Here is a 12,867-nt window from a genome sequence, read left to right on the forward strand (position 1 = left end):
CGTGCCATAGTCACATACACACACACACAACACACACAAATCACAGCTCCGGAATTCTTCTTTACTGTGACTCTACTGTTCAGCAATACCATATGCGGGATTCTTGTTACAACCAACTTTTTCTTGAGAACCCACTGCTAGACTCCTGAGTAGGAAGCATTTTCCCCTACCCTACTCCATTCAGCTCTCATAAAATCCGTTAGACAACCTTCTCCCTCAGAACAAAAGGGCTTCCAGGATGTTTCACAAGCTCTTCTCTGTGGGTTTGAAATTATACACAGCAGTGCCAAAGGTAAGGCATTTCTAGAGGTTTTTTTTTCCTTTTTTTTTTTTTATTACAGTTCTGGGTGTTATTTTTTTTCTGCTCCTTCTCCCTCTTGTGGTATATATTTGTGGCCTACAGCAATCACTTTAGACTTTTTAGATACGTCCGGATAGAGATAGATGACACAAGTGATCTACTTATCTTCCTTTCCCATCACCAATAAAAGTGACAGCCCGCCTAATTAGGCCTAATAAAGCAGCCACAGAAAGAGTGGCGCAGCGGCGATCTAAAGAGAGATGGCACCGACCCGGAGATACAGGTGCTGCCTTAAGGCATCGCTGCTATTACTTTATCTCCAATACGTTACAGCTCTGCTCATGCCATATTCAAATGCAAGTAGCATGTTTTTCTCCTCAATTCTTAGATCAAGAACAAAAAAAAAAAAAATCCCATCTAATCAAAAAAGGCACTGACAATTTTTCAGCCCCACATTAAAAGCAAAGAGTCATTCAGAACAGTGCACTCCATATTCTATTTTATAATATCACTTTAAGCTATTGCTTTGAATCTCAGACATTTCTTTGTTAAGAAGGAAAATCAAAAATTCATCAGAAGAAGTTCTTTCTTCCCCCTCTCTTTTTTTTTCTTCCAGGGCTAGCATGGGGTTTGGAGCTGGAACCAACATTTGTAGAAGTTAGGGGTCCTTAAGCAATTATTGGCGATGAGAGTTTGACACGCTTGAGAGTTGTCAACAACTGACTTTAAACAAAGTGGAAGGGAGAAATAAACGGTGCTCTCAGCAAAATTAATATACAGGCCTGCAAATTAATGATGTCGTGTATTTTTTAAACAAGGGAAAAATATCTGAACTTTGCATGAAACAGCATTTTAAGTACATCTTTGCAAAAATTATCAGATTGTCAAAGGGCATCAAAGTGAATTGAGTCTGCAACTATTCATAATATTTCCACATATGCTAAATGCAAAATTTATCTTACTTTGTTCGCCTGTTCTGTAGCAATTATTTGAAGCTATTAGATAGGGGAAAATGTCCTTGATCTGAAGTGCCAGTGCTTATTCCACAGTAATTATTATAAGAAACACAACCCCCTACTTTGCCCTTATGCGCACACACGCACACACACACACACGCACACCCACACACGCATGCACATGCACACACACCCCCACACATAATCCACTACTTACTACTGACCAGATGCTACTCAGCCCTGTGCATTCTATCTCACTTTCTTTAACTTATTCCTGCAAATAACCCATCCATTCACATGGATTTGATTGCTACAGGTACACAAATAAGTTTCTCCAATCTCTACTTCCAACTATTAGCTCTAACACTCTTCTGTATCCAAAATGAAACCCATGATCTTCTTCCCACCCTTGCCCAATCTGAACCCCCTTAAAACATTCCTCCTCTCCAACATTCCCCCATTTCCAGTGGTAGGCATAGCTCTCTGTTGATAAGTTGTAATTTATCCCAACTCCTCTTTCTCCTCTGTGCTTTCCAAGATGGGGGTGATGTCATAATCATAGCCATCACCTATGGAGGGCCTGCCAGGTATTCTGCAGGATGACATACACATTACATATAGTGGTTAATTTAATTACCTAACAATTCTGAGGAACAGGCATATTTTGTCCACATGTTTTAACCAGTGAGGGAACTCTGAGAAATAATGTAATTTGTACAAGGCTATACAGCCAGTAAATGGCAGAATGGAATTCATGCATGCTGACTATCATAGCAAATCTGTTTAAAAAAAGGGGGGTTACTTTGGAATTGGTGGCCAGTTGTCTCATTTCATTGTGTGCATCCTCACAATTATGCATACCAATCATTTCTCTGAATACTGGAATCGGCCCTTAGTCAAGTTTTTCATCTCTAGTGTCCATCCAAATCTATCATATCATGAGAGCAATCCCCATTTCCTCACATACAAAATTCCTGGATCTGCCCCTATCAGCTGGGTAACACTGGAAGACTCACTTACCCAACCTGTGTCCCAGTTTCCTATTCTACAGAAGAGGGTTTATGATGTGCTCACCTTGGAGGCTTCTGGCCAAGATCAATGAAGCTGCATGGAAAGGGTCTGGCAAAATACCTGCCATCCAGCAAGCCCAATTACTAGCAATTTCTAATGTTAATCGTTATTCCTTTCTGTCATATCATGCCTTACAACTCTTTGGAAGCACCGCTTAAGAGGCCTCTTGAGAGGTCAAGTGTCAAAGCAGGGAAAGACTGGACTTAGAATTTCACAGATGTCACTTGGATTTTGGAGTTTGCCATTGATTACCTTGTGATGTTGGATAACTCACCTCTCTAGTCCTCGGCTTATCAACTGTAAAATGGGTATGATAGCTCTGCTGCTCAGTGTTGGTATAAGTTCTAAATGTGATCACAGAGAGCTCCTAGTACTATGTCTGACACACAAACCATCTCATTTAACCAGAAAGAGGAGAAGGAGCTATTTAACATTTACTGTATTACATGCCAGGCATGAGCTAAGAATTTCACAGACATTCCTGGTCTAACCCTCCAAACAACACTATGAGGTCACTCCCAGAATCTCTATTTTTTAGATGAGAAAATTGAGGCTTAGAGAGATCATGTAACTTCCCCAAATTACATAGCTAGTCAGTGGCTGAGATTTTAACCTAAGCTGCCTCTCTCCAGAAACTGTACTCTAAATCTTCTTAGATAATTATAGTTCCTGTTTCCTCCCTCTATGAAGACTTCATTGACTAACAGTCGCACTCCATCCCTCATCAACCAGGAACACACACACATTTAGTCATACATAATGTTCAATAATAGGCAAAACCAAACCACACCTAAAGAAATCAGAACTGTGGTTGCTTTTGGGAAGAGTTCAGGGATTGACTGGGAAGGACACAAGAGAAATGTTTGGGGTGATAAATGTTCTGTGTATATCTTAATTCAAGTATTGGTTACACAGCTGTCAAAATTCATCAAATTGTACACTTCAGATTTATGCATTTTAATATATATAAACCACACTTCAATTTAAAGAGATAAAATAAAATGAGATAAATTATATAAAACTAGCAAGCGTCAAGCAAACAATGTATGGCACTATATATTTCAGACGTTCAGTAACTATTTAATAATAATGCCCACCAAATGCTAAACACTGTGGTGGGGGATGGAAATAGCATGGTGGTTAATCATTACTATCATTTATGTGGTATCCATAACTCTTACTGTTCAGTAGGGTGGCTGGACACAGAATGGTAAATGGTGACTTACCAACAGAAAGTGTACACTAAAAGAGCTGAAGCTGAAAGCCTCGCTGTGCCCATGGGCAGGTAGTAGGGAGTAAAAGACACACCGTGGGAACGGTGCCATCAGAAAGGCAGAAGCTAGAATGAAAGGATAATCATAGGAAACAGAGGGGAGTCCAGGTAAGCCTTAGCAATAGAAAGCAGGATGGAGTATGCCCTGACAGGCAGGCAGAGCACATCAGTGTGCCAGTGATGGTCTAAAGGTCCCTGAGTAAGTACAAGGGGCCCATTACAGAGCAGGCACCCATTTACCCAAACCATGGGACAAGGTAAGGCCTTGGCAATAAGATTGGTCCAAGCACCAGGGTGGGGCACACTAACCTAGTGCTGGCTGATGCTGGGTTGAAGCAGGAGTCCATGCTCACCTCCTCCATTCAGGACTGTCCCCAAAGGTAGAAGTAGGGAATGACAAAGGACTCCAAGCATGGGGAGAGAAGAGATATGGGGTCAAGGCAAATCAGATCCCAACATATACACTTTCCAGGCTTTGAGAGTAAACAGCTGACCTGCAAGAAGGGCCACTGGCCAATAACATGTATACTCAGATTAACCATGGAATTCCATGGGAATGGTAGTACATCTTGGGACTTGCATAGGGCTCCTGACATATGTGTTCTGTGTTCAAACTAAAAACAGTCACTTGGAACTCAGATGGACCTGGGTTTAAAATCAGCTCTGCCACTTACTGTCTGGCTGACCTTGTGGGTCTTAGGGTTCTCCTCAGCAAAATGAAGATGATAATGGTAACTGCCACTTAAGTCTATTAAGAAGATTCAATGAGGTAATGCTTGTAAAATTCATAACAGTGACTGACACATAATAAGTGTCCAACAATGTAAAGCACTGTTATTAAGAGCTGAGTGTCAACTCTAGGCAGAGAAGCCAGCACACAATGGGGATGTGTTTTAGTTTCATGTTTCATGTAAAACATAAATGGCAACAACACTGGGGTGGTTACTCATATTATTTTATTCATGTCCTCTATGCAATATGGCCAATAGGAGAATTTCCATTCCATAATGTAAAAGCTGGTATATTCTGCATTCTAACAGTAGAAATCTCTAGCCTACAAAATTTCCAAATTTATCAGAATCAATGTCCATAATGACAGACTCAAGCCCTAGAAAATTCTGATATGCCTGATCCTGAACAGATTTTCCTAGTGTCTTTTGCTGCAATCTCACTATTCTTTGTGACTCAGTAATATATTTTGGTATCAAAACAATAAGAATCCCATCTCCCGATCATTCAAGAAATCTCCATCATATGAAGAAGACAATTATAGATGGCTCATATTTTCAGCATCAGTTGATACTAGTTTAACATGACTTAGTTAACATGACTTATCAGCTCTGACTCTGTCAGCCAGAAAATTCTGAGGAAGATGGTAAACCAAGCTTGGATATATAAAATAGCTTTGTTTAATTTGTGGTGATGATGCTATTTCAGATGGCCTATTCCCAAAATATATCCCTTAGCCTCAAATTAAAAGTTGGTAGCCTACCCATTCCTTCTTAAGAACAGTCAATGGAAATTAGTTTACCAAGAGATTTCAAATTTCTCATGCTTCCACATTAACCTTTTTATATTTCTTCTATAATTTCACAATTAGAGTAAAATGTAGTAAGTAAGGGTTCTGTTACCCCTCCCAAGTCTGTTCCAATTAAGAAACAATATGAAAAAGTGAAATGTTGGGCTACACAATAAGGGGTCACCTTATACACTGCACATATGCTGGGCATACTGTCTTCTCTTACACACAGTAGGTAGTGCTCTGCACACAAGAAGCTCTCCATAAAAGCAGTTGAACAATAAAAATAATGGATTGTATAGCAAAAGCAGAAAGCACTAAAATTATAATTCTCATACTGAATAAAACAGAGGCAGGGCTTCCTTTGTGGCTACTGGAAGTCCTGTATGGATGAATGGTAGGTCAGAATATTAGAATTAATTATTTTCTCATCCTTTTTTGCCACCCGTTCCCCGCTATTGGTTCAGCATCTTTTCAATACCTCAGTGACTCAAAGATCAAATGATACCTTCTCAGATATATTTCCAGCCTCTACAATAAAGTTTCTAAACACACATGTCACACAAGAAGTCTAATAAATTCACTGTTTTGTTTGGTCTGATGATCTTAGCCAGAATGAATTAAGAGAGCTGTTTCAGTATTTGGTTTATTTCGAAATGTGTGGGCATGCTTTGAGTTCTGAAAATCCCTTTGTAATAACTCTTGGGAAGAATTCTTCACGCCACTCAGAGGCTTAACTTGCAAATGAGTGGGTGTCCTCCTTTAGCTTTGGCTACCAAAAATGGCCGACCCCACAAGTACATTAAGTATATGACCGATCTGGTTGAAGGACTAAGTACAGTAAGTAGTACTGCTTTTCATTACTGCTTGGATTCTACTGTGAGTGGCAACTGGCTGTTGCATTTCCCACACTTGGCTTTCTGCTCCTTCTTTTGAATACACCTCTTTAGGTAACTGATCAGCAAACCAAATGCAAAGAAATACCTTTGCTAACAAAACACATGTGGCCATTGCTGGGTCAGCATTGCTCTATCTCAGAATCAACTGGTAAAAAACTGAACTAAAAAGCCTTTAACCCTCAATGAAATGAAATAATGTACTTTCCTATGTAGGCCTACCTCTGCTTCCAAGGAATGTGCACATACCTACACACACAAAAGTGACATTTATCATCATCCTTTTAACGAGAGATCGTGAAAGCTATGGCAAGAAAACAAAAACAAAAACAACTTCATCTGTAAAGAGGCAAAGGAACTCCAGGCAAGCCTTTCCTATTTTGAAGGTCATGTATTTAGACATCCCAGGTTCCAGAACTGTTCAGTGAACCCCAGAACAACATGGGAAATAGGCAGTCCTCGGGTTTAATTCATTGAGCGATTTTACACTGAGAAGATCTGCCATATCACAAAGAGCAGGTTTCATTCAGTGTATCTTGCCCCGCCCCCCCCACCTTCCAACACCAGTATCACTTCTTACCAGAGGGGGAAAAATTGCTTTTTAAATATTGACTTTCTCAGTCACTGCCAAGGTCAATGAGTCAGCCGTGAACCACATTTGTTGCTGCCATCTTATGCATATCTCGAACTATGCTGCTTGCCAAGAAGTATCTCCAGGGCAATAGCAAAGCTACAGTAACTATCCTGAGCTGAGATTCTAGGCATCTGAGCCAGGAATGCAGGGAATAATTGCCTCCTTCAGTGTAGCAGTCACTATTCAACCTCCTAGTGACATATCTCAATGACACCCCAAACCTCTACATTCTGAGGCCTTACCCTTTACTGCAAGGCTCCCAAGTCAACTTGCCTTGTGAAGCTAATCATCATCATCACTAACAATGAATTTAATAGTTACTACATGCCTGGCACTGTTCTAAATGAGTTTACATCTATTACTACCACTACTACCACTAATTAATAGCTAATACTTAGATAGCATGTATTATTTGTCAGGCATTGTTTCAAGAACTGTATATGTGTTGGGGCACCCGGGTGGTGCAGTCAGTTAAACGTCGGAATCAAGCCTCACATTGGGCTCCCTGCTCAGCAGGGAGCCTGCTTCTCCCTCTCCCACTCCCCCTGCTTGTGCTCTCTCTGTCAAATAAATAAATAAAACCTTAAAAAAAAAAAAAAGAATTGTGGGACGCCTGGGTGGCTCAGTCACTTGAGCGTCTGCCTTCGGCTCAGGTCATGATCCCAGGGTCCTGGGATTGAGCCCCGCATTGGGCTCCCTGCTCAGTGGGGAATCTGCTTCTCCCTCTGCCTCTGCTCCTCCCACCCCTGGCTTATGTTCTCTCTCTCTCAAATAAATAAATAAAATCTGAAATGTGTATGTGCAATCCTCACAATATCCCTAAGAAATAGGTACTATTATTATCCCTGTTTCACAGATGAGGAAACTGCAGCACAGAGTGGTTAAGGAACTTACCTGAGGACACATCTAGCAAATGGAGGAGCTGACCTTCTGTTACCTAACTCTAGAGCCTGCTGTCTGCACATGCCCTTGAATCTCATGGGAAAGACAGACCTATAACAACCAATCAAAAGTTCTGGTTCCTTTAGAGAGGAACTCAGAAAGAGCTGAGACCTGGTGCATCTTCTTGGAGAAAGTGACTCTTGGGTTGAGTCTTGAAGGACCCAGGAGGAGTAAGTCAGGGAGGAAAGAAAAGGAAGAGCTTTCTTGACAGGGGAACAGTACAGACACAAACCTGGGATGGGGAGGAGAGAAGAGTTTACTCAGGAAATTCCAGGCAGTTTTATAAAGTTACAGCAAAGGATGCAGAGGGGAAGAATTAAGAGATAATAGTGAAGGGTGCTGAACCTAGTCCAGACCTCCACACTGGCACTGCTGCTCATCTAAAGTTAGACTGATCCTGAGAACAATGGCAGCCTCTAAGCGATATGAAGCTAAGCAACTGCACACATGGGCTGCCTTTTCAGGAATATCCCTTGGAAATTACATAGACAAGAAAGAGAAACTGATTAGGAAGCTATCAGCAAAATCCAGGTGAGAAATGATGAAGTTTGAACTAACACAATGTCAATAATTATAAACACAGGAGAAAACACCCCATCTTGAACATTTTGATATTGCTTTAATAAAAAAAATGCCTGTGTAGATATGGAATCCCTTGAAGTTCTTTTCCCTTCGAGGACTAGACTGTAGTTAAGTCTACATGGACCTCATAAGTATACACTTATATCTTGAAATCAAACATAAATGAGCTCACCATTTCAAGTTCCATTACACTAGAACTCAACTGCTTCCATTACACTAGAACTCAACTGCTTCCATTACACTAGAACTCAACTGCTTCCATTACACTAGAACTCAACTAGAACTCAGCTGCTTAGCTGTTTCCATTATTTAATAAAAGATTTAATTAACCGAAATATTAAGAGGCCATGTCAATCTTATAAAAAAATCTTTATCATCATCCTCCTCCTCTTCCACATCATCCTCTTTTACATGAAGCAAATTTTACCATGGGAATTTAAAGAACATCTCTATCATGTCTCACCTTGGGCCACAGTTATTAAAATAATGTCTATAACCTACCAGGAAGTCACAGGATGGCTGACCTCTTACAACATCTGTGCAGGTAAGTGACACCACACGTGGCTCATACTAGATACTCAAAGGCTTTGTGAAAAAAAAAAAAAAGTCAAAAATCAGTGAGTGGGTGACACCTATAATTGGGCATGAACAATTTTCATCCAATATTTCACAAACCTGCATATTATTCCATCATGTTCTCACAAAAGTCTATGCCATTTTACCTCTTTTCTTTGGCAAGGTGTCTTAAGGGATATCTTAATTATAAAAACAGTGGTTTAGGTGATTCAGTTATGGTGGACCACAGACCAAAAAAGTATGAGAAACCTGCTAAGGAACTTGGAAGATTTCACAGAAACCACTCCTGATAACCTTTATAATCACAAGGAGCTGGATTGGGGATCATTTGAAACAGTCGATAATTCAAAAATATTCCATAGGTCATTACGATTTTAGAAGAGATTGGAAGAGACTGGCCCAGAAAGCTGAAGAGATTTACCTAAGGTCACACAGCCAATCAGTGGCAAAGCTGAGACAAGGACACACATAATTCTTAATCCTTAGACCTGTCTTCTTCTCATTATTCCATGCTGCCTACTACTTTGTGTGAAGATATTATGAAAATATAACTTGAAACTTGATGGTATACAAGCCAAGGATATGCAAATAATGCTGAAATGGTGAACAAGCCTCAGGATTCCTAATGTTAATTCCTATTTCGCCACTTGCTAGTTGTGTGGTCACTTGGTTTTTTAGTCTCAGGTTTCCTGTTTGTTAAAGGCAGTAAATTCACTAGTTCTGCTTCTCACAGTCTATGAGACTCAACAGTTTCTTCGCCACAGTTGCTTTCCCCCTACTTAGAAATCTATTCATAGCATCCCCATCTCAAGGCCATGTCTCCAGCTCAACCTATAATCTGTTTTCCCTCTTTCCTTTCATAACCAAATTCCTCAGAAGAATCTACACTCACAGCTACCACATGCTCTGGGTCAGAAGTGGCCACACCAATTTTTAGCTTGACCTGGGGCAAGTCACTTGACCTATCTGAGCTCTGATTTCCTCATGTGTCAAATGCAGCTGTTGATAGTTCCACCTCCGGATTTCTGGGAGGTTTAAATGAGATAACCAAGGTAAAGTACATAAGCATTCATTCAACAAATATTTATTCAGCACCTCTCATGTACCAGGCAGCATTCTACAGCACTGGGGATACAACAATGAACCAAAATAAATGTGAGCTCTCATTTCCATGAGGCCAGAGAAGTCTACTTTTGAGAGTTTTCCTGCACCTCATCATTTCCCTTTGGACACTTAGAATAAGGTAAATAGAGCATGCCTCTTTGCCTTAGAACTTGTAGGAACTGAGCGCAATAGTGTAGATGAAACTACTGTGAAAACTATAAAAATCAACACAAATGGAAGGGATTTTTATTAGTACTCCTCAAGCATAAGCAAAGATTTACCAAACCAATCCCAATATTGCCTTTCCTCCTTGGGATACTGGAATCTATGATGAATTGGAATCTTCCTCAGGTATCAGGTTAAGAAACCAGAGTGCAACCCCAGTAAATTACTGTACTTTCTATTCGAGTCTTCAGGCTAGAGAATCTGCAAATCTGCTGAAAGTGAAGTCTCCCACAGTGGGATTTCCTTAACCCTCCTCCATCCATCTTCTCACACGGACCTCCTCCCACTCTGTTTTTATACTCGTCTCATCACTCCCATGGGGCCATAAGCTCCTGGAGGCAAAGTATATGTCTGGTTCACACTGTCACCATCTCCCTCTCCCAGACACGTGCTTTGACACGGAGTAGGCCTGCAAACAATGTTTACTGGTGGCAGTCACCAGGTGTCAGGGAGGGGCTGGGCCCTCCAGGGGGCAGTGTATTTTGGTGTCCAGCCCTTCCACTATGCTCACTACGTTTTTCTTTTAAGCTCATCAGTGTGCTTTATAAGTAAATAGAAAATGCTAACCTTAGCATATTCAAAAGAACGTTTTAGCATGCAGCAATTAGGTTATCTCTTGGTTATTTATTTCTTTGGCTTGTTATTAGCTCTGCGTGGAATATTATTCTAATTATGTCAGCCCAATCAGCAGTATTGCATGTCCAGGCTCATTTCCATTAGTTTGAGCTTTGTCTTTCACACTGTGATACTAATTCAATGAGACATCAAACATTTAAATCGACCCGGGATGCCGAGGTCAGGCAGTTTTGCCCTTCCACTCTATTAGCACTTGGGTGTAATTGTGTTTGTCACTCCCCACATGACAAATAGTATCAGGGTGACTATTGGAGCACAAATGAGCAATGCGCTAATATATTATTTTGTTCTATAATATCAATATGTGTTTATTCAGTGCTCATGTTAGCCAACTTGAAACGGTCACTTTAATACAGCGGCTATACTACCAGCAAAGCAGTTACTTGGAAAATGTGCTAGATTTTCAATGGAATCTGGTTGAAGAGAGGGAAATAAAAATGGTTGCTGGGAAAAAGAACCACAAAGGTCTCAAAATTCAGAGCCTCTTACCAGCACCAGCAAGAACTTACAAACCACCAGAGCAAACGGAAGAATGCAACACTGTTACCTCCTCAGTGGACTCTGCAAAATTCACATTCTCTGATAGTTTAAAAAATCAAGATGCAGCCTATTGTATTTGAACAAATATACGTTTGACCTGTAGTTAGCTCAAGCTGTTGATCTCTATGACACTGTTTTCGAGTGTGAGGATAATTGAAGAAATTGGCAAGCAGTAAAAATAAAAACTTCTGGAAATTTGTTAGTTTTTGTTTCCACAATAAAGTAGATACTGTACAATGAATTTTATCCCTCAGACCCCAACAAACCCTATCTGTGCTACTGCTATATAATTTACCCTTATCATTATGAGACTTAAATTTGAATGGTGATACAACATAGTGTTACCCATAGTTTTTTACTTTTATATTTCACATTATACTATCTAAAAAATGACTAGGGAAACTGGTTTGGCAAAAAGTCCAAGCCAATATGCTGCACTTTCTGATCAGTAGGCGCTGTTGATTCTAAAAACAATTCTATTTCTGGGTCTCATTGCCTTTTCACAGTCAACATAAAGCAGATTTTGTTATTCCCATGTTGTAAAGTGAAAAACTTAGGCCTAGAAAGGACCTGATGTCCAAGTTCAAGAACCCATAGCTTGTCAACAATAAAGCTAGAACAAATATGGGTTTTTAGGCTCCTGCATGTCATGACCTGTCCCAAAATCCTGAACTGCCAGCCTGAGTTTGGGTCACCCCTGCTCTGGTACCATCTCTTATCCAGGTTCTCCCTCAATCTTGGCTCTCAGCATAATCCATATAACCTGTGCTTGGCACTCTGCCCAGGTTGACTTATCTATCTTCTCCAAATCATAAACTTCTTGGACTAATGCTTGCATGTGCAAAGATATGCACTGAAAGAAAGCAGGAGGATAAATCATCCCTAACCTCCATCGACAGGTTCAACGAATTACACCAATGTATGTTAATTGAAAAATCGCTCTTTATAAATATAGATAAACCTAAAAGGACACGATTAAGTACTTTTTAATAGCTTTTTTAAAACTCACCATTGCTTTAGATGACCCTTAGATGTATTTTTGTTCTATTGATTTTACTATTTTAAATACAGATGCATCTTTTAATTTACTCTGAGGAATTAGCTGAGAATCTCCCATTTTCTGTTTGGGCCTCAGTTTGCATGACAGAACTGCCTCTAATGTAGATATCCTCAAAATTTAGTGCTTCCACAGTTTAAGATACAAGTTCTAAAAACTGGTTCACTGGTTCACTGGGGGGACAAATGGAACTTTCAATTTTGAAATTACAATTGGACCAAGAAACTGAAAGCAAACTAACATATAATAATTTGATGCTATTACCAGTCAATGACTTTTCAAGGAATGAGCAGGGGATTCATATATTTTAACACTTTTTTTCCACATTTCATATTGAGCCATAGTGATATCTGTATAATGAAAGTAGCACATCAGACTTTTGTTCTCAAATATTTAAGTTGAACAGAAATGAAAGTGGAAATAAGAGACTAACTCCAAGGTGAAGAGAAGCCCTCTGAGATGCAAACACAAACCCTTTGAGTTCACAGCACTTTGGAAAGGTGACAGGAGCAGTAAATAAACCACTGGATTAGATTAGAGGCTGGCAACCTTTTA

Source organism: Phoca vitulina, unplaced genomic scaffold (genome assembly GCF_004348235.1).
Source record: "Phoca vitulina isolate PV1807 unplaced genomic scaffold, GSC_HSeal_1.0 scaffold20, whole genome shotgun sequence".
NCBI classification, from domain to species: domain Eukaryota; kingdom Metazoa; phylum Chordata; class Mammalia; order Carnivora; family Phocidae; genus Phoca; species Phoca vitulina.